Source organism: Protopterus annectens, chromosome 2.part0 (genome assembly GCF_019279795.1).
Source record: "Protopterus annectens isolate FY-2018-M chromosome 2.part0, PAN1.0, whole genome shotgun sequence".
Taxonomy (NCBI): domain Eukaryota; kingdom Metazoa; phylum Chordata; order Ceratodontiformes; family Protopteridae; genus Protopterus; species Protopterus annectens.
The window spans coordinates 1,406,872,631-1,406,895,650 of NC_056728.1; the positions used below are offsets into that span (position 1 = coordinate 1,406,872,631).

At 40.3% G+C, this 23,020-nt stretch overlaps 1 protein-coding gene across 3 annotated transcripts in view; it reads left to right on the plus strand.

Annotated features, from left to right (window-relative positions):
• LOC122793512 (malate synthase-like) overlaps window positions 1-23,020 on the plus strand; it is a 512,976-nt gene that overhangs the window by 54,476 nt on the left and 435,480 nt on the right. The gene's annotated exons all lie outside the window — the stretch shown is intronic.

Below are 23,020 nucleotides of genomic sequence, written 5' to 3' on the forward strand. Positions count from 1 at the left end.
CAGCTGAGAATTGAACCAGAGAACCTCTTGCTAAGGGGCGGCAGTGTTAACAGCTGCACCACTGTGCAGTCCCAGTCAGTGTGTGCGTGTGTGTGTGTACCATTATGAGTGGCTACCTTGCTTTGGTACAGGGGCTTGCCATAATACAACACTGGTACTAAATACCAGTCAGTGTGTACCCTGACATTTCAAGTCTTTTTAATGGTCTGAATGTAGTAACACTACACAATGATTGTTAAGTGGTGCTGCATGAGCTTTATAGGGAAGGGTGCATGACGGCAATATGGTCACACTTTTTGTATTCTCCTTGTAGGGCCCCCAACTTGAAACTTGCTGGGGGCCCCCAAATTGCTAGCACCGGCCCTGACTCAGCTTCCAGGAGTCCTGGAATAAAGACAGCAATCGCACTTTACTCTTTACAATATGAAACAAACAGGGATAGTGGAAGAGCTAATGAAAAAAAAACAACTAAAGTTCTAATCAATAGTGCTAGCTTCCTAGACGTGCAACTATGTCTAAGATGACACACACTTGGCCAAAACTGCCAGTTTGCTGTAACTTTGGAATTTAGAATAAAGCCAGAGCAAAACATTTACAACAAATAATGAATAATCCCAGGTAAAACACACAAAAATGGGTTTTGCATCAACATGAATTTTCTAAAGAATAATAAGTATGAATCATTAATATCCAGCATTGTTGATTCACTATAATAGTCAGTGAGTTACCAGAAAATTAAAACTTTTTTGAGAGTCAGGGCAAAATATGAGGCAAAACAGGGACATTCTGAAAAAGTCTGGACAGTTAAGAAGTATGGTGCAAACACTGTTTCACACACACACACACACACACACACACACACACACACACACACACACACACACACACACATATTTATCTTTATCTATCTATTATATGTCTATCTATTACGTATAAATGTATTCAAGACATGTCATTGAATGGCACTTGTTCGTAGTCCATTTTTATCAAAACCAAATGATCAAAGAATAGATTAATCATACATAACAACCTCCCTCCTTATAATTAGTTTATTTTGCTGAGTACGGCATCTCCCACAGACCCATTAACGTAAATATACCAACTTCAAGAGTGCACAGTACCAGAGAAAATGGAAAACTGTCCTAACTCTGATGCTGAACAGTCATTCTTTTCAATATATACTTAATTCAATAACTTTAATTAGACACAGACATAGATATAGATACAGATGTGGCTATATAAGACACATGCACACAAACACACAAGTGGTTACCATGCATTTCATCAGTTTCTTAGCTGGTTGATGTGCTGCCTGACTGTTTTTTAATTAAATACATGGTGGATCAAATGCTGCTATAGTTAATTGGGTCACATTGACGATAGCAACACAGTGTGGAAATCACTGTGGTTGTAGTTGTGCAGTTAGGATATATAGAGTAGGGGGCATGAGGGTGAAGTTCCAAGTCAGTGGTTGTGGCAGGGTGAATTCCCCATCTAAAGCATGGTTTTCTTTAAGTTTAATCTGAGTGGTATGTCTGTGGATGTGTGTGTTTTTATCTTTAATGGAATCAATTACAAATGACATATTTTGTTACATACTTAGTAAATGTTAGGTAGAGTTAGGTGTGTGGTGTGTGTGTGTGTGTGTGTGTGTGTGTGTGTATCAATATCTATCTCTCTCTCTCTATATATATATATATATATATATATATATATATATATATATACTTATAGCTGCGCAGGGTGCCCGTTTAATGTAACCACTGAATGCTTATTTGGGGCTATTGATTATATGTGCTATGTTTCCATTCAAACAAAACTAGTTCTCTTGCTGCCTTAATAACCCTCCTTTCCACCACACAGCATTGCTTGAACAAATCTAGGAAGTACCCAAAATTAACTAGACTGATCTCTCTGAGTACCTGTATCTTTCCAAAGCTGCAGTTGTAGTTTAGATTAAAAACACATTAATTTTGGTAGCAGGGAAGCACTATAAAGATAACTGTCAAGGCAAAAGGAAAAATGGTGAGAAATAGTCATTGGTAAATCAAAGTGTCCACAGTGTCCCAAAGGTGCATTCCACCTTCTCATAGGATATTAAGCTACTGCAAAATGTAATTTACAACACAAAGCAGGGTTCATTAAGAAAGTGACAGAAAAGACCTTTCATGACCTTGACGAATACAATGGCATGACCACTTTTGACTTTGTGAGACATATATCAGCTCTGGATGCTGTTCAATTGCTGTGCAGTGGATAATATGCAGTAATATTTAACAAAAATACTGCAAATGATTCAGCAAGGCAGAATAAAATGGCAAAAGCCTGCTTTAAAAATGCTGTAATAAATCATACAAATGAGCCGGAAGTCGAAATTGATGAGCTCGCTCCTCAAGGCTTAACTGCAGCACAGTTTGCTAACATCCTCATGTCATCTGACCCTCAGACTGCCACCCATATGACTCTGATGTTGAGGATGAATATACTGACAACTCGGATAAACCTCTGACTACAACAGGAGTGTAACAAGCTCTGTTCTCACTGAAATGATCCATGAAACAGTGAACTGAAATTTCTCCAAAGTCTGACATCATGCAGTTTACATAACCTGCCTGGTAAGTACAATACAGTCAGTTCAAAATAATAATAATAATAACAATAAGAGTGTAAACTTCATAGCCACCCTTATGAGCTTTGAATGTTTAACATTGCAGTCTGCTCAGGCCAGCCTCAGGTGAAATGAATGTGTAGGCCAAGGGCTCAGTAGTGCCCTTCATTCACTGGAATCCTTATTCCCCATCTACAATTGCAGCTTACCCTCCCTGTGCTTTCATTTCCAATGATTTCTGTTCTCCTGCCACCTGCACTCACTGTCATATGTATTGTTCTCATAGCATCACACCACCTTAGAGTTGGATGGCAGTCTCACACAGTGGAACAGAACAATAGACTCACAAGTGAAATGCAAAAGCAACAGAAAAGCATAATTTAACCAAAAAGGAGATGATTTAGACAGTAATTTTCTTTTTATATTTTAGCTATATTTCTGAGGAAAAGCGGTTGAAATAACAATTATGTTATTTGTTTTATGACTGTAACATGTACTTATATTTCTGATGTTTTCAGAACACAGTCTGTAAAGTCATACACATTCTGTCCCCAATTTATATTAACATTCCAGATGTTCCTACTATCACACTGTTCCTTGTAAAACTGATAATGACAGCAGTGCGAACCATTTAATAGCCAAGCCAAGCCTAACATTTGTAACCATACCTCTCAAGTGTACCTCATTACGAGGAACATACCTCATTTGGGGTCTTAAAAAGTTCATGCTCCTCGAAGTTCCTCAAAGTTCCACATTGAAAGAGTCTGTCACACATTCAGTGTTTGGAATTTTTTTAAGTGAAATCCAGGGTAAATAAAAATTAATCATATTAATTCATTAAAGGATCTTCTTTATAAGTAAAAACAGCATATTTTAACTATCCTATGACCTTCCTAGTTGAAGTTGTTAGGAAGCCATTAGTATGTGTTCCACATTTTGCCCATTTGTTCCACATTATGAAGGCGATTGTTCCTCATTTTGGAGATGGAAGGTTGAGAGCTATGTTTGTAACTATGTTATTAAACTATAGATTATTAAGAATCTTTGTCAATTCATTGGCTGGGATTCAAAAAACTTTTCTTACACTTGCATAAACTGCTGTGGCCAAAATGGGCAGTTTATGTGAACACAGGAAATATGATTCAGAGACATGATTAGCTGCAATGAGGAAATACCTCACCATCTGCTAATTTGCATGTCTCTGGATCCCACTGTATTACCACTACTGCTAATCAGCACTTTCCTGCAGTAATCACAACCGGTGGTCCATGCATCGTATTTGCGAAGGAACCCCTCACATTCACTCTAATACACACACACACACACACACACACACACACACACACACACACACACACACACACACACACACACACACACACACATACACACATGGATAGACCTCCATACTTCTCAGCTGTCCCTGATTTTACTGAATGTCCCTTATTTTGCCTCTTGTATTTGCAATTTGCCCCATCTGTTGTAAATCGTGGATAATTATAACCAGTCAGTAATGGTAGACATTAAAGTTTTATACTTCTTATTGTTCAGAAAATGCTTCAAAATGCAAAACCTGTTATTCTATTAACTTTTTAAGTAATTTACAGTAATATTTAGAAAAATGTTTTTGGTGTCTACTAGTACCACCAGGCTTTGCCCATTATTCTTAGAGGAGATGAGAAACATGGTACCAAACCCTCAACACACACACACACACACACACACACACACACACACACACACACACACATACATATTCAGTCATTCATTCATACACACACACACACACACACACACACATTCAGCCATTCATTCATACACACACACACACACACACACACACACACACACACACACACACACACACACACACACACACACACACACACACACACACACACACACACACACACACATGCATACACTCACTTGAGAACTCAAACCTCTGCAGACACACCACATACATTACACAAAGTCACACATCCATACCACCACTACCTCTCTACTAAACTCCCCAAATACTTAAATATAACAAGGTCTCAACTCTTAGCATTAGCGGGTAAAACAGCATTTTCCTTTGATAATTATGTCCTCAAATGATTCTCTGAACTGCATAAAATTCCCAACACTCCCCTGCAAATGGACTAAGCTGAAAGGCTGCTGCATTCACCTCCAGCCTTGACCAGCAACTAAACAGCTGCATAGAAATGTTAGTATCCATCCACCCTAAATATAATGGTAGATGGTAAAATCTGGAATAACCCTTTCTGGAGGAACTGTCAGTATTAATACACATTATAACAAAAATAGGAAAATGATGACAAGTTGTAAGAAATCTCCATCCCTTCAACACCACACTGAAACGCATTAGCAAGAAACTTACAAGCACTATTAGAAAATGTAATACAGAGTAGAAGCTTAAGGATGCTACAGATAACAGAAGAAACTACAAATCTTTATTCAGTTATGTCAGGAAATTAAGGAATAATGTCCAACTATGCTCATGTATAATGACATGAATGTTCCAATTCCAAGTATATAGCCAATATGGTACCAAACAAATTTAGTGTTAACTTTACCCCAACCTTCCCACATTGTTGCTCCCAGTATCTCTTAAAATGTATTTTCCCTGAAATCACCTATTACTTCCATGGGAGCAGACAGCAAACCAAGCTGCATTCTCATCAGTACCAAATATGCTCTGTCCAAGCTTCTATCCACAGAATTTGCATGTGATACTTATAGAAAAACCACTGTAAACTCCCCAAGATAAAAGCATCCCCTCTACAGACCCAGGTAATTATAGACCCATTTGCTTCAATAGCCTTATATGCAAAGCCACTGCACATATCATAGCAGATCTTGGTTATGCCTATATAGTTAACTTATCTGATCTACATCCCAATCAATTTGGTTTTGTGAAGGGAAGTTTTTGTTTTCTGAACCTAGTAAACATCTTGAAAAGATTATAGAGGTTTAGGACAGGGGTCACTCTATGTATGCTGCTGCTATCATCCTAGCCAAGATTTTTGACATCTCAATACTTGAACATGCTTATTTGTTTTGACATTCCCTATGCTGGTATTATTGAAAAATTTGACAGACTTAATGAAAACTCCCACATTATCTGACAGATTTCAGACTGGCTATTCAGCTTGTGAAAGTTGCTGATAATGTCTATAAACATGTAACTAGTGGGGTACCACAGGAAATAATGCAGGGCCCCCTCCTATTTAACACTTAGTTTGCAGATATCCAAGCCAATATACCAGAAGTATGGTTGACCGGGTTTGCTGATGAGTGTAACCTGGGCATGTTATCTGCTTATCTACTGATATAAACAACATCAGCAATGGCAGGAATATCCACATATCTGGTGTGTCAAGCTAAATGCAAAAAAAAGTACAGTGTAGTAGTGTTCAACAAAAAGCTGCACCTACCTCATATGTTATAAACAACTCCTCTTCAGGCAGATATGATAGTTAGAAACTTGGTTCATAGGAGATGTGGGTCTCCTGTTTATGTGGATAACTCTTTCTGTCTCATTCAATCATCATTCGTCAACCAAGGTCAAGAAATCATTCTACCTGCCCAGTCAAAGATCAAGAGAAGTCATCCTAACACTGTACTCTTCCCTTATCAGACCCGTCGTTGAATACAGTGCACCCTGGGGTATGTATAAATCCAAGCATATCACTCAACTGGAAGAGCCACAAAGATTTCTAATCTAGAAAATTAAAGGCCTTAAATCCTTCAACTACCCCAACAGATTAGTAGAATTCTCTTTATACTCGGTATCCTACTGGCTGCTCCAAGGTGAGCAGCGTCTCGCTTTTTGAACCATGAAAAACCTAGTCTTTTTTCACCTCCAATTTGTTCAGTAAACAATGTCTTTTCAAACACCCACAGTAGAGACCTAAATCTATACTAACAAATAAATAAGGCTGGCTGGAGGAACATTTTCCTAACCCTCTTCTGCCCTTTTCCACATGACAGACCTGGCTCTAGCATGTTTTTATCCAGAGTTCTATATTTCTGTTTAACATTGTACAATCTACTTCCCTCAGTTCAGTTAATTAATATTTTTTACAGTCAAGAACAGGCTAAACCTTTCATCTTCCCAAACATATAGCTTGAGCTGAACAATACTTCAGCAAGACATTTGACAGAATGCATTTTCATTTTAGTTGTGTCTGCACATGTTCTAGTTTGAGACAGTTCTGCGAAGTACAGTGACATTTCAGAAGCTGCATTCTTTTGATAAGTACCAGAATGTCATAAGCTATTTTCAGTTGGCTGGCATTCTGTCATATTATTAAACACAAAAGGCTTCAGAAGAGGTGCCTGTATTAATTTGTAGGGTTAGCTTGCTATCATAAGAGAAAATGAATCCACTTCTGTGTTGTTATGAGAAATTAGAAGTTATTATTTGTGCATCATATGACCACTGCAGCAGTAGAAATATGCATTATGGCACTGTTAGTGGATCTTGATATTATATAGCTGAAATTAACTTAATGTGAGCTGAAGTGATTAATGTTATCTTTTCATAGCTATCCTAATGTGAACAACAAATTCATTCCATTTCTCTGCTTATGTGGAAGCTACATTCTAGAAAGACAGTATAAAGTCTGTTGAGTAACAAGTCCCCAATTCTTCCATTCCTAAGAACACACCAACATAATAAATCATGCACTATATATATCAGCAGAGTTGTGTGCAAAAATGTACATTATAACCTATGTTTAAAGTCCCTTTGGAATATAACTGAATTACACTAAAATCAAATGGACTTCCAAAGTACATGTCATGTGCTTTTCAGTATACATATGGAAACGTTTGTGTTGATATGTGATTGTGAAGTATGGTCTGGGACATGAGCCACAACTGGGACTGTTAAACTAATAGACTGTAAGAATGGAATAAAAACTTGCTTGGTTTCCTCAAGTCTAGGACAGGATACCAAGGATGTGTTTAATATACTGATACGTGGGGTGGGACTGATGATGACACAAGTCTATGACAGGAGACTAAGGATGTGTTTAGTATACTGATACAGGGGGTGGGACTTATGATGACACGTCTAGGACAGGAGACTAAGGATGTGTTTAGTATACTGATACAGGGGGTGGGACTTATGATGACAAGTCTAGGACAGGAGACTAAGGATGTGTTTAGTATACTGATACTGGGATGGAACTTATGATGAGAAGACTAGGACAGGATACTAAGGGTGTGTTTAGTAAACTGATATGTGGGACAGGACTGATGAAGACAAAAGACAGTGGGTGTTACTAATAAGCAACATTTTCCTCATTTTGAGTTTAGAATGATGAGACTAACACTGTAATAGTGGTTTGCCAGTATGTAATCGTACTTTTCCAATTTCTTTTTAGCTGTTATTATGTAATTTATAATACAAGCATGTGGGGGTTTTGAATTTCATTAGTATCAACAATTAATTTCATTATCTTTGATCACCTCTTTTTATTGTAATTATACAGTTTAATAAAACATTTTAATAACTAATTTGCCCCTTTCATTTTTATAACTCATTTTAGTACATAATGAATTGTAAATTATAAGTATGTGTTACATCATATGACTTGTGTGACTATTCCACACTCATGATTTTTGTCTGCATAGTCACCATGCTCCCCCCTCATAGAGGTGAAAAAAATTAGATGGATGATTACTTGTCACAGGTTTTCATGCTGTCCTGTGTGGGCACAAGTCACTACAGCTCATGTTATTTGATCTATCAAAGCCGAGCCACAATTATAGGCAATAAGTATGGTGAGAATCTGTAGTACACATGCTAGGAGCATTTCACAACTTGATCCTGTTTTTTTAAGTATATTGAAAGTCTGTGCTGCATATACTAGAGATGTTGCACATGTGGGTCATGTTTTTGTAAGTGTAGTGAGAGTCTATGGTGCATGTGCTTGTGGCTTGGCATAGGGAGATCATGTTTTTGTAGGCATAGAAGCAAACACTAGAAGATAGGACAGATAATGAGTGCAGAGTCCATTTGACTAGATAAACAACACTTCATCACTCATAGACATATCTGTTTACAAAGCTACCCTGCAATCAGCCAGTAGTGGTCTTAATACTCTATACTTTCATGTAGCAATTGAGAGAAAGAACAACAGACTCAATTCCATGGTAACAAGTGACAAGAGTGTGAGTTAGTTCATATTCATAGTCAAGATTTTTTGCTTAATTCATCCTTGGTCAATGGCTACCTCATTCTTATGGTCTGAGTCAGTCAAGTACCATCAGTGCAGAGAATAGCCTTTCAGAGCCACCATGACTCTTCCCTCATTATGTAACCACATCTGGGTGCTTGGTCATCAGATCTCATCCACTGTGTAAATAGTGCAAAATGTAGCACACACACCTTTGGTGCTGATGGCTGTAGATTCTATTCCCCCACCAGGTAGATTGATTGTTGATACTGCAGTGCAGCACAAGGGGGGGGAGGGGTAATGCTGCACTCCTGTGTGTGTTGTCCTTGAGATGATATGTTAAACCGAGATCTCAACTGCTTGAGTTTGGGATAGAATAGATGGATGTAAAAGATCCCAGGGCACCTATTGAAAAGTGTAGCAGGAAGTTCCCTAATGCCCTGGCCAAATTTCTCCTAGTCAGTATAAATACCTCCTTGGGTCTCCCCTGAAAAAAAAAACTCAAGAAAAAAGGAATCAAACTACTGAAACAAGGTGGGTTGCCAAAGGGAACTCCAAAAGCCACACAGAAAATAAGGTAGTTCAACTGTTTTATTTAAGCTCCTTTCATCCCACATAATTGTGGGATTTCTTTGGATAAAACCAGCTCTAAACAACATCCATTAAATAATCAAAGATAAAAACATGTGCTCACAACCACCAATACGCTGGGGTGTCTCATTAACAGTATACTACAGCCAATAAAATCACTAATTAGCATTCACTAAACAGATGCTAGGTATCCCCTTGCCATAACTATATTACACCTTTATACTAGGAGATACAAAATCTAGAAAAGATGTAATGTATGACAAAAATATATAGGCACAAAAATAGTAATTTATGCACACAAAACTCTAAAATGATGGATACAAAAGCATGCTATACATAAAATTCCTAATCGGTGCTCATAATATGCTGTAGCCCAAGTAGTTCACTTGACATATGGTTACCCAAGGTATAATAAAATACAGACAATAAAAACAAGTGCAAAAAATATATATCCATCACTTCACCATAACTACTTATTAACTACTGTAGTCTATTCAGTACAAAAAGCCATCAAAGAAATTGTGTATTATAGATACCTATCTCATTAGGCTTTTTAATTTTATAATACAAAAAATAAGATACATTTCATTAAGCCTCGGGAAAAGGCAGGCACTAGTACGTAGTTGCCAGAGTAATTCAAGTCTCTCCAGGAGAAGTGAGTCTGGTCCCCCTCGGCCATCAGAAACAATAGAATCAATTGCTCTAAATTTAAATTTATGGTCAGAAAAATCACTAATGTGTCTAGCCAGGGCAGTCTCTTGTTTGAGCCTCCTAATCTGATATAAATGTTCATAGACCCGCTCCCTAAGTCTTCTGTCTGTTTTACCAATGTAAAACACAGGGCATTGCTGACATTGAGCAACATACACCACAGATTTAGACTGACAATCTAGTTTATGTCTGGTGCTGAATTTTTACCCCCTAATAGTAAAGTTCTGTCCCGTGTCCATGTATTGACAATAATGACACATATAACATTTAAACATACCTTTCCTGTTGCAACTGATGGAATTGTTCTGTTCCAAGAGGCTCTTTAAATTCTGTCCTCATTTGAAGACCACATGAGGTGGTCTTTGAAGTTTCTGTCTAATTATTGAATCATTACTGATTAACTTCCCAGTTTTTATGGATAATACTAAAAATGTTGCGGCTATTAATATTATATGGGGTAATCAGGCTGAACCAACCAAAAGAACTCGTATTTTGACCTTCCCTATCATGAATGTTCATTATAGGGTCAAGTCTAACCATGCTTCCCAGAATTAGTTTATAAAAGCCAGTTGATCTCTTCTCTTGGACCTCAATTATCAGTTTACCTAGAAACAAGTCCGGGTATCCTCTCTTGGTAAACATCTCCCAACATCAGTCACTGAACCTCAACTAGGTACCTGGCTTTATTTAGGTAATTAATCTTAAGGTATCAAATTAACAATTCAGTTAAAAATGCCAGGATCTGGCTTGAAATGTGATGTACAGATTAACAATCAGTAAAAACTTTATTAAGAAAGAGAGCAATTTGGTATAATTTTGCTAGAAATAGCACCACCTGCCAGATCTGTGCATGGTAGAGCCCTGACTACAGTGCAAGCAACCAAATTTTGAATAGTGGCTCAGACATCTCTAGGTGCTGACCAGGGATGGGTGGGAGTGAGTGGTCATTGCTTACTTGCTTATATAGGGGTGGAGGGACATGCTCTGGCTTGCCCCTTACATGACACCTATTAGGAGAACTAAGTGTTACATCCATGGAGCACCAGCCAAGGAACATGCACTCCCATTGTACAGATGCATGCACCACAACATTCAGTGATGGAACACAGGCCTAGACAGCATGTACTCCTGTTGTACAGAGGCATGCACCACACCATTCAGTGATGAAACACAGGCCTAGGCAGCATGTGCTCCCATTGTACAGAAGCATGCACCACAGCATTCAGTAGTGGATCATGGACCTGGGCAGCATGCACTCCCATTGTACAGAGGCATGCACCACAGCATTCAGTGATGGAAACCAGGCCTAGGCAGCGTGTGCTCCCATTGTACAGAGGCATGTACCACAGCATTCAGTGATGGAACACAGGCCTAGGCAGCATGTGCTCCCATTGTACAGAGGCATGTACCACAGCATTCAGTGATGGAACACAGGCCTAGGCAGCGTGTGTTCCCATTGTACAAAGGCACGCACCACAGCATTCATTGCTCTTGCATCATCATATGGAGGAGCTCAGAGAGCTGCCAAGGGAATGGGGATGCTTACCAGGGCAGGGTGGGCCACCCAGCAGGACGAGCAAGCTGACCCACTTTAAACCACCTAACTCTCACTACTGGGAGAACAAATGGGCTGACTGGGCTTTCCTGACAGGAACAAATGGACTGGAGGGATTGTGCATTGCAGACCAAAGCTTACATATTCTAGGACTACTGAGCTATTCTCCTCTAATATATTACAACCATCAGTACATTGCAAAATAGTATCTAGAGGTATGTTTAGGCATGCAAGCACTACTTACATTTATATTAATGTCACAAATGTTTTCTGTCATCCTAAAGTACAGTGGTATTATTTTAAAGCATATGGAGACTGCAAAATCAAAGGATCATACGATCATAGGAAGTTATTAGGCTATTGGCCCTGAGGCCCTTATAAGCTTAGCCAAGAGTTTATCCCTTGTTTAGCCAAGTCAGCACCCAATGCCCCAGTCCAGCAGGGACACAGGTGGGATCCCAGGGGTGTATTTTGTGTTTCCCATCCAGTTATCCAGGTTGCACTTAAAAAGGGATAATGAGGTACTCTGCTTGACATAGTGAGGAAGTCTATTTCACAGATGGGGGAGTCTCTGGGACACAAAACTGTCCTGCCAACAAGTCCTATTGATGTCACAGACCAGGTTGAGATAGTGTGTGCAGGTTACTTGAGTAAAGTTTGACTTGCAGATATGCAGCAGTCCCATCAAGGCAGGGTCTGAGATTGCTTTGTATGCCAGAGATCACCTCTGAGGAGTCTGTATGAAACTGAATAGAGGGACAGGGCTTTTAGACTGTCAGTGTAAGATAGATGTTTGAGGCCCTGGATTCTCCTGGTGAGGAACCTCTGTGGTCTCTCCAGCTGCTGCATGTGCTTTGCAAGACCCATGCCACAAGGGGTGTTGTACTTAACAATGAGCCTTATAAGGGAAGAATACAGGGATATTATGACCTCCTTGTCCCTGGATGACATACCCTTACTTATAAGGTCGACCATTTAGAAAGCTTTTCATAAAATGGAAGCAACATGGTGGTCAAAAGTCAGGTTGCTATCAACCTGGATGCCCAAATCCCTCACAACTGATTGCATGTTTAGGATGTTGTTATTAATGTGATATTTTGTGGGGATGTCACTCTCCCCAAAGAGGATTATGATGCATTTTTTGGTATTCAGTTTGAGGCCACGTTTCTGGCACCAGTCATTTGTTTGGGTGAGACCCTCTTGGAGGATGTCCACATCACTAGGTGAACTGATGACAGCGGCCAGCTTGCAATCACCTGCAAACTTGGTTAGCCATAGCCCATTGGTTTTGGCCTGTACTTCAAAAAAGTATATCCCAAATAACAGAGGCTGCAAGACCAACTCCTGAGGTATGCTGCTTGTTACAGGTTTACTACTTGAGGTGGCTTTCCCTATTTTGACTGGGTGAGTTCTATCAGTGAGCCAGTTTACTACATATCTGGTAACATACAGATTGACACCTGGTTGAGAGAGTTTATCTATTATGCCTGAGTGGGGAATAGTATTGAAGGCTTTGGCCAGGTCAAGGTAGGCAGTGTGCACCATCTTCCTCTCATCCATGGGTTTGGAGACTGTCTCAAAGAAGTCGACCAAATTTAACAGACATGACCTCCCCTTGATGAAGCACAACTGTGTGGGATCAAGTGTTTGGAGGTTGTCAATGTCCTTGTTAATGAGATCCATGATAATCCATTCCATAGCCTTGCAGATCAGACTAGTTTGGCTGATGGCTCTATAATTTCCTGAATTGGTGGACTCTCCACCTTTGTGCAAAGGGATGACAGTGGCTGTCCTTCACTCAGCTGGGATGAAGCCAATACTCAGGCATTGGTTGAATAGGGTGCCTAATGGTGCTGCAAGTTCCTGCCTAAGTTCATGCAGGATGCAGCCTGGGAAGTTATCGGGTCCCATGGAGGCTGTATTTCTTGCCTTTGAGAGGACAGTGATGACCTGTTCCCTAGAGATAATGGGGGGCAGGTACTGAGGATGTCCTGATTTACTGATGTGGGGAACAGTGGGGTGTACATTTTTACTGAATCTGTCATCCAGCAAGTTGGCTATATTTATGGCATTTGTGTATGTGGTGTCCTTGACCACCCATTCTGAGCAGATCTGGGTGCTTCCTTTGAGACTGTGGACATATGTGAAGAAGGCCTTTTGATCGTCTCTAGTAGATGTGGACAACCTGGACTCAAAGTTTGCTTTGGAGAATTTCACTAGTGCTCTTATTTGCTTGTTCAGGCTAAGGAGAGATTGCTTCCAAATTGGGCACCTGCTCCTTCTTGGTCCTGGACAGCAATTGTTTTCCTTTTGTTATAGAGTTTATTTATTACAGATGTCCACCAGACAGGTTTACTCTTCCTTGCAGAAGATGATTTTGTCCTATCAGGTATTCCTGATTCCATGCATCTATATAAATGCTTGTATGGTACTTTGGTGTAGATCTGGACATTGGTGCCAGTTCCTACAGAGGGAGTGGGGGCTGTGAAGCTGTTTATACCATCCCTCAGGAAGTTGTAATCCACTTTGGAGAAGTTTTTTTTGTTTGACACTAGCTAGAGGGGGGGGGGGCAGGGGAGATAGTAACTTCAAAAGTGACTGCTTTATGGTCAGATCTTCCCAGGGAGGATGATACTACAGGGATGCTGCAGTGGTTACTCATGTTGGTTAATACCAAGCCCAAGATATTATCACCTCTTGTGGGGATATCAATTAGCTGTTCCAAGGTGTTTGCATTAGACAAAATTGCCATTTCTGGCATGAGTAGTTCTTCCAATCTATGCTTGGGTAGTTAAAGTCACCCAGGATCAGGGGAAAAGGGATGAATCTTGATAGATTCGAAGAGGTACAGTTAGGCAGAGTGGGCATCTTGAGTCAAAATTTGGGGGCCTATGATTTGAATAGGTGTCTTGTCAATGGTTAACTGCACCTGGAGTGTCTCATGTGTGTCATACTGAAAGACCAGCCTAGAGGTGTGTACGTCTTTAATATAAATTGAAACTCCACCTCCTTTGGCTTTGCTACCCACAGTTTGGAGTCTGAATGTATGATAGGATGAGTAACCCGGTAAGGCTGGGGTGCTCTCCGCAGCTTTGAATCAGGTTTCTGTGACTGTGCAAATGTCAGCATCTTCCAGGGTTAAGAATGCTTGCAATGAGTGCAGTTTCATGTTTAGACTCCTAGTATTTAGCAGCATGACCTTTAATTTGCATTTTGTTGAAATTTTAATGTTGGTAGTTTTGACCTCATCACTTTTCCTAAAAAAACACTATGGGGAGGCAAGAGCCTTTGCCAGAAGCCTTAACCCCAAGTTTCATAGTTTCATAGTTTCATAGTAGTGTACTAGGCTATCTGCCCGGGGGCATTTACAAGCCTAGCCAACAGTGATGTGGCTTTACGCCACCCCATACTATGTAGTTGCGCCTCTCTAGTAGTGACACATGTGGAACCCCATTATTTAGTAAACTATACCTCTGTCTAGTAGTGACACTGAGGTCACTCCCGGGGTAAACTTGCGATCTCCCATCCATGCATCGAGATTTTTCTTGAACAGTGCCAATGAAGGGCTCTGTCTCACGTGAACTGGGATTTTGTTCCAGAGTATGGGTAACCTCTGTGTTATGAATCTATCCCTCCAGCATGTCCTATTCATATTTGTGCAGAGGTTGAAATCTTTAGCTCGTGTGGTTCTGGTGGATTTGGATTTTTGAGATGGAGCATGTCCATCAATTCCTGGTTGGACATGGCCCTGTATGTTAGGCACAAATCACCTCTGAGCAGGCGGTATGCTACTGAATAGAGCTGGAGTTTCTTTAATCTAGCTGGATAAGGCACATGTTTTAGACCTATGATCCTCTTGGTGAGGTACTTCTGGGGTCTTTCCAGTTGCTGCATGTGCCGGGTGAGATACATCCCAAATGGAGCATTATATTCGATCATGGGCCTGATGAGGGAGGAATACAGAGGTACAATGACCTCCTTTGATCTGGATGAGAATCCCTTCATGATGAGATGGGCTAGGTAGAAAGTCTTTCTGACCACTTTGGCAACATGGTTGTCAAAGGAGAGGTCACTATCGACTTGAGTCCCCAGGTCTCTGATTACATCTTCTGTATTCAGTGGGTTATTGTCTACGTGATAGTTTGTGGGTACTTTGTGTTCCCAAAGGGGATGACTATACATTTTTTGGCGTTAAGTTTGAGGCCATGATTCCGGCACCAGTTGTCCGTTTCAGTGAGACCTTTCTGTAGGATGTGTGTCAGCAGGTGAATCCACTATGGCCCAGTTTGCAGTCATCTGCAAACTTCGTCAGCCATAATCCTTCCATGTTTGCTTTCACATCTGAGAAATAAATGCCGAATAGGAGTGGACCCAAGACTGAGCCCTGTGGGACACCACTTGTGACGGGTTTTGAGTCTGACATGGCTCCAGCAATTTTAACCTTATGGGTTCTGTTTTTAGCCAATTTGCTACCCATCTTGTGACATATGGATTTACATTTAGGCTGCTGAGCTTGTCGATGATGCCAGAGTGTGGTATTGTGTCAAAGGCCTTAGCCAAGTCCAAATAGGCAGTGTGGACAGCCTTGCCCTCATCGATGGCACTAGTGACTGTCTCAAAGAAGTCAACCAGGTTTAAGAGGCAGGATCTGCCTTTTACAAAACCGAACTGTGTGGGATCAAGGGTCTGCAGATCACCAATGTCGCCATTTATGAGTTCCATGATGATCCTTTCCATAGCCTTACAGATCAGGCTGGTCAAACTTATGGGGCGGTAGTTACCTGGGTCAGTTGAATTTCCCCCTTTATGGAGTGGGACCACTGTTGCTGTGCGCCAGTGTTCAGGTACATATCCTGTAGTGAGGCTAAGATTGAATAGAGTTCTTAGGGTCGGGTTTAGTTCATCTTGGAGTTCACGTAACACGCAACCGGGATACCATCGGGTCCCATAGATGCTGTGTTTTTTGCCTTGTTGAGTGCTGATTTCACCTGTGTGTCTGTGATGACAGGTAGGTTACATTCAGCAGGGATAGTTACTTCATCTTTAGGGGGTGAGGGAGGGGAGAAATTTGCACTGAACCTATCTGCCAGAATGTTGGCAATGTCAGTAGGGTCAGTGAATTTTTTGTTATTGTGTACCAGCTCAGAGCATATCTGAGAATTTCCTCCCAAGGTTCTGACATAATTGAAGAAGGCTTTGTGATTGTCTTTGGTATCCTTGGCAATCTTTTTCTCAAAGTTTGCTTTAGATGTTTTTATGAGAGAGCGTAGTTTTTTACTTGTGCTGATCAGGAAGCCTTTCCCTTGTGGGATTTGGCTCTGTCCTGCAGCAGCTTCCTTCTTTGTTGTACAGTTTGTTTATAGCGGGTCCACCAAACCGGCGTTTCCTTGGTGGAGAGGGTCTTGGTTTTAGTTGGGATTGCCTGATCCATGCATTCCTGGAGATGTCCATAGAAGGCTTTTGTGAAGGATTCAGCATTTTGGGATGTGGTTTCCATTGACCCAGTAGGCTTAAAGGATATCATTTCTGACTTAAGGAGCTCAAAGTCAGCTTTTGAGAAGTTTTTCACTGTAGTCTTTTGTTCTGGGGGTGGGGGTGGGATATGTACATCCAACGTGATCAGTTTATGATCAGATCTTACTAGTGAGGGGTTTATATCCGGTGCGGAGCATTTGGACCCCATGTTTGTGATAATCAGGTCAAGTATATTATCTCTCCTCGTAGGAGAGGTGACCAGTTGCTCCATAGCATTTGAGTTTATGAATTCCAGGAATCTTTGGGCCAGGGTGTTAGGGCTAGAATAGTGGGCCCAGTCTATGTTGGGGTAATTGAAGTCACCCAATATGATGGTGTTTGGTGTGACATTCATATCCTCCAGTGTTTTCAGGAATGCTTGATGGGATTCCTGGGATTGGGAGGGTGTTCTATAACATGCGACCAGTTGTATGGCAGTTGTATGGTGAGTAAAACTTGTATGGTTTCTGATGCTTCATGAGCAGCCACCAATCGAGAGGTGTAGGTGTCTTTATGAAAATGGACACTCCCCTCCTTTGTGGTTCGGCCTGGAACTTGAGGCCGAAATGCATGATATGAGGTATAGCCTGGTAGTGCTGGAGTACTCTCAGGAGCCTTGAACCAGGTTTCAGTTACTGCACAGACATCGATGTTCTCCATACTGAGAAGTGCTTGAGTGCCTGCCTCTTGAGATTTAGACTTCTGGCGTTGAGCAGCATTACCCTTAATTTTTTCCATTTTTGTTTTTTATGGCGGTTGATTTGTCCTTTGAGCATTGCCTAAAAAAGGCACTATGGGGTGGCAAGAGCCTTGGCCAGTATCCGGAAGCCCAGTGGTGACAGGTGCAAGCCATCCCTTGCGAAGCAACGTGGCTTGTCCAGCATATCATCCCAGGCTGACAGACATTGGATCCCCCTAGAATGACACCAGTGATTAAGCCAATTGTTAAAACTGATCATTTTGTCTTTGTACTGAGGCATCATTCTTGGCGAAGGCAGGATGCTGCTCAGGGTCAGGGTCATACCAGTCTGGGCTACATAATCGGAGAGCTCCTCAATGTCTCTTTTCATGTAGTCCAGGGAGGTACGTCTCAGGTCATTCACACCCGCATGGACAATGACTGAATCATATTTGTACTTGCTTTGGAGTGACCTGAGTGCGTGTGTAATGTGGCGGATCCTAGCCCCGATAGGCAGCTCACCGTTACCCTCTCCTTATTCAGCCTGGTAAGTGGAACATCGGTGTGTCTGACTATAGAGTCACCTATTACTAATGTCTCTGGCATAGTATTTTGCCTTAGGGGCTGTGAATGTGTGACACACCTGTTGCTTGAGGTATGTGTTGTAGGTGTTGTGTTTTGTGGGGTGTATTTCTGGGTGTCTGCTTTGGAGGCCTCTGTTGTTTTGGTAAGTTTTTACAAGAGCCTCCAGTATGTCTTTGTGTTTTTATGTGTTTGGTTTGCATTGGTGGTGGTTATATGTGTGACTGGTTTTGCTTTGGGTGTGGGTACCATCTCTTCCTGACTGGTCTTGCCAGTCCTGAGTTGAGAGAGTTCAGCCTCCAGTCTGGCTATATAGTTGCATCTCTCACAAGTATATGTGTTAGTAGGAAGGAGGAGAGGGTTGTCTGTGTACATGAGACAATTGTAACATTGTCTTAAGATTCCCAGATTAACCAGCTGAACAAGAGAGGATGCTAGTGGTCTACCACTCGACATACTAGAATATTTTAAGGAGTGTTGTGCCTTTAAGGGAAGTGGATATTCACAGGGGTAGTGGATACCTGTAGTGCTTACTTTAGGGTAAGAGTGCTTGGTTTTTTTATGAGTGCTTGCTAAGGATAGAAGTTCCGAAAACAAGTGCTGATATATACAGCTAGATAGACTGAATAGAGTTTCTAAGGGAAAAATTGAAGAGCAGACTTGGCGGAGCCAAAAAAAGTTAAAACCTGTATAGAATAGTTTACACCTGTATAACCGCTGCTGCGCTGGGTGCCCGACCGCGCAAAAGCGCGCAAAACGCCCTGAGGCGGATTTTTATACAGGGAACTTGAAAAGAGCTGGAAATGGTCCAAGGCAACCAATGAATTACAGCTCAAGTGCTGAGATCACTTCCCCCAGGGACAGATAGGCTGCTCAAGGCTCCCCACTCCCACTGGTGAGCTCAGAAACTTCCTTCTATCCAAGTAAGGCAATGGCCAACACAGGAACTACACACAGCCCAGAATACAGCAAAGCCTGTATACTGCAGGCCATCTCTGGCAAAGCATTGTAGTCTGTTGATCATATCTTCCCAGGCTGTCAGGTACTGGATCTCCCCCTGGAATGACACCAGAAACTAAGCCAATTGTTAGTCAGTCATTTTCTGTTTGTATTGAGACATCATTCTAGGTGATGGTAGAATGGTGCTTAAGGCTAGGGACACACTTGCCTAGGACACATATTCAGTGAGCTCAATCATGCCCGTCTTTGTATAGTCCTGGGGGATACATCTGAAGTCATTCACACCAACATGGACTATGACAGAGTCATAGCAGTACCTGTTGTTGAGAGACTTGAGTGCTTGTGTGATATGGCGAATTCTGGCACCAGACAAAACACCTACCAGTGGCCCTCTCCTTATCCAGCCTGGTGAAAGGCACATCTGTGTGTCTCACAGTGGAGTCTCCTGTGACTAATATGTTGGGTTTATGGATAAGCCTTAGTGGCTGTGAGACACAGGTGTGTGGACTATACATGGTATGTGGTGTGGAGGGTTGTGGAGTTTGCGTGTGTTTTTGCCTCGGAGGTCTCCTTTGTTTGGGTATGTTTTTGTTGAGTACCTCCGCATATGTGGGTGTGTGTTTTGTAGTTGTGGGTGGTGTTTAAGGTGTAGTGATTGTGTTGACAACCTTCTCGGTGCCAGATATACTGGCTTGTGAGGGAGACAGCATAGACTCTAGGTTCCTAATGTAGCTGGATCTTTCATAAATTGTGTTCCTAGGTGGTAGTAGTAGATGGTTGTCCATGTACATTAGGCAGTTCCTGCACTGTCTCAGGATGCCCATATCAACCAGACTGGCAGGAGAAACTGTAGGAAACTAAGAGGCTTAGAATAACACTTACAATTTAAACAGGCTATAAACAAGCAGTAATAAATGCAGTAGAAAAGATGCAATTAAATACTTTAGAGAACAAGCAGCAGAAAAAGCAAGGTGAAGTAACAGAGTAGGAGGAAGAAGGGAATGTATTTTTTGTCACTTTACTACTAAGACAGAACATAAAGTAAACTTTAGGATTGCTGACAATCTGAAATATGTCAGGAAAAATGTGGTCAATGCACATAATATAAGTGCTTTAATCAGAAGCTAACCATATATCTAAATTTTCTTTCCAGATTTTGAAAAAAAATTTTGAAGTAGATGATCTTAGAGGTAATTACTTTGATCGATTACGTAGAGCTGGGGACATATTATAGCAGCTTTTAGAATGAGATGTTGGACAAGGCTTTATTGCTAGATGTTTTTCTTGCATTTTTTTGAGAATAACATTTGACTTTTGTGTTCGTACTTAGACAAACATGTTCCTCTTGCCTTTAATTATTAATTAATGTACTAGTTAGGGATTTTTTAAATAGCATGTTGTGGTGAAGTACTAGGTTTTTATATACTTGAGAAAGATAATCTACTCAAAGGCCTACATCTTTATTAAACTTTTTTCCAGTTTAGTGTAGCCAATATGTTTCTTTTTTTAAGCTAAACTAACTCTTTATTTTCCAATAGGACAGTCTGTCTGAAATTCTACATTAAAACCTTCTGCACCATAAACTAACAAAAAAGTGCTGAACATTAAAGCATCTGTCATACAGGAAATGAAACTGGGCATTATAGCCACATGAATCAGAAGACTCATCCTAAAAATATGTCTTTTAAGAGTGAATTGGGAAACACAGCCTTCTTTTAAATCTCTAAATGCTGATAAGCATCCACTATAGAACTGAGACAATATCATTGAGATATGTCTGCAAATATCATGCAGTAACTTTCTAATTTAAATTCTGCATTCAAATTAATTTACAAACTCATAGATAATATAGAATGTAGAAAATATAGAAGCAATAAAATATTTAAAACACCAAACCACTGACAGCCCACAAGGCCAAAGGCATCTCAAAAGAAACAAGACAGTAAAGTGTACTCTCTGACAGCATGTAAGATCTGAAGGGTGTAGTCCGCCTCCCTCATTCATCAGCTGTTAGAAGAGAGAGACTACCCAGTCAGTGAAACCAACATGGGAGTTAGACAGCACTACCTGCTAGAATTATTACCAACCAAGTCCTGGAGAGATAGGAATGTATAAGGCCATCAGATATATCAGCAGTCTCTGCCCAGTGGACACAGTTAGAACTACTATAATAGTGAGACTTTTTTTAAATGTCCTATTGTATTAGTGGGACCATTTAAACATGATGATGGTAAGACATTTTTTTATTAACAAAAAAGACAATTATTGGATTATTTTTCAGTTAAATTATCCTAAATGTGTAATCACAAATGACCATGGTGCTAGTACATCAGATATAAAATATTTTCAACTGTATTTTTAGAAATCATTGTTTATGATATGTGTCATAATTTCATCTTTTTTTTTTTACCCTCTCTCTTCCATTCTTACCCCCCCCCCCGTTCTTCTCGGTTCCTTTCCCTACTTCTACTTCCTTACACTTTCTGTTTTCTCTTCCTTTTTACTATTCCCTTTACATACTTCCATTTTTCCTTCACTACTCTTAAACCCTTTACTTTCTCCATTCCCTACATTTTATTATTATTGTTGTTTATATATTAGGTCAAACTGTGGATTATATGATACTGAGCTGATTAGTCTTTAAGTGTTTAACTTATATTCTGTAATAACCATTACTATGTTTAGATTTATTTTAACATTTTCACTAATTAGACATAGACTGGAAGTTTTTGGCACTTCATTAAAATAGCTTTGGGCTGTGATTGTTATAAATGTTATGCTGGTGCTTGTTAGGATATTGAAACTGCCTTAAATTGAATTGGAATCATAAAAGCAGTAAAGGCAAACATATTACTTTTTACCTGCTTAAGAATTCTTTGGAAATGACTGCAGTATTGGAGCTACTATGATTCATTGTTTATTGTGAGATTTGATTTACTAAAGCATATTTTACCAGAGGAAAAAATTATGCCCTGACTACATATTTCATCCTTCACAGTAATATACTTATTTTGCATTTCCCTTTTTTTAAGTTATCTTAACTGAGAACACCTTGTATGTACAATACCACTGAGTGAAACTGATGACCAGATTTGCATTTGGTAAATATGAACTTGCATCTGTGTGGTTAAAAATGCTGATACGGGCTTATGCAGATCTGATATTTGTAGGTTTGTAGGGCGATGCCAAAGAAATGTAAAAATGTATTCACATATGGACTATATTTCTCCATGCAAGTGCCTCTGATAAATATTTATTTTTATCTGTTAACAAGGGTAGTGCAGTAGTGTGGTGATCAGCACTGACTATTTGCAGACAAAGCCCAGGTGAGGTAAAGAAGTGCTGTAACAACAGCAAGTATATAATAGTAAAGGGTGTATACAATATAAGATTAAAATACAAATCAAAAGCAGTGAAGAGGTGCCAACATATATCTCATTAATGTAGCATTCCTTGTGGTGTTGTAATAACAAAAAAACATTAATCATTTAGCACACATCCCAAGTTTTGCATCATGCTACCACTGAAACATTGGAAAAATAGGAAACTGGAAGCAGGAATCAAATAGCAGGAGATCAGACTGACTCTCCCATGATTAGTAGCTACACTGGGAGTATGCTAGGGCAGAC